The following is an 868-nucleotide window of genomic DNA, read 5'->3' as shown; positions in this document are numbered from 1 at the left end:
ACCCTAGCTCCTGTATGCAAAAATAAACAAATCTTTTTTTAAAATGAAAAAACCTCTTGGTCACTCCTTGAGTCAAAGGGAAATACAAACCGAACTGCAGGAGTTCTAAAAGCAACCATAATTAAGACACCATGAACCGGAGGCCGAGAGGCCGCGAGGGCCCAGGCCGCAGAGCACAGGCAGCCTCCGACAGCCGCGCGACGAAGCAGCGGGCAGAAACGCCAGGATGCGCAGAAAGAATGACGACGTGATAGAGGCTAAAGCACAGGAGGGGACATTGAAAGTGAGACAAAAACCTTAGCTACCAACTAACCCCAATGAGAGAACAGGGCAGGAGTGAGTCTGGGGAGAAACGGCCCCTGCGAATAAGACAGGCCAGGTGAGGAGGCCCGAGAGGTGTGTGGAGGCAGGTGGAAGCGAAGCTGTAGCCCGAGAGCCCAGCGAAAGCCCCTCCCCACCTCGGGGTCAGCTGTAACGGAAGATGCTCAAAATCCAGGTGCACCACCTTGAACCCCCAGGCGCGAGGTGGGAGTCTGGGTCTGGATGGCAGCCTGAGTGCCGGAAAGTCGCCAAGGCTCTAAGCCGATGGGTAAGTTGCGGGTGGTTCTAGACTTCAACAAGCTGACTCTGAGATCCATACGGAAAAATAAGCAAGCAAGTTTAGGAAAACTCTAGAAGGAACAAGAAACAGAACTGGCTTGTAGATGTTAAACTTACGAGTTTTAATGATTCAACAGTGTCACCAGACATCCACGATGATGAAACAAAACAAAACAGGAAGCTCTGAGCCTGAACATCACCGAAGGCACGCTCTCCAGACAGGGAGGCAAAAGGCCCGTCACCGGTGTCGGCCAGGTAGAGTAAAACA

The sequence above is a fragment of the Condylura cristata genome, unplaced genomic scaffold, assembly GCF_000260355.1.
Source record: "Condylura cristata isolate star-nosed mole 26May11 unplaced genomic scaffold, ConCri1.0 scaffold00004, whole genome shotgun sequence".
Classification (NCBI taxonomy): domain Eukaryota; kingdom Metazoa; phylum Chordata; class Mammalia; order Eulipotyphla; family Talpidae; genus Condylura; species Condylura cristata.
The sequence above is the reverse complement of the archived record's forward strand: the minus strand, read 5'-3'. Positions refer to the sequence as shown.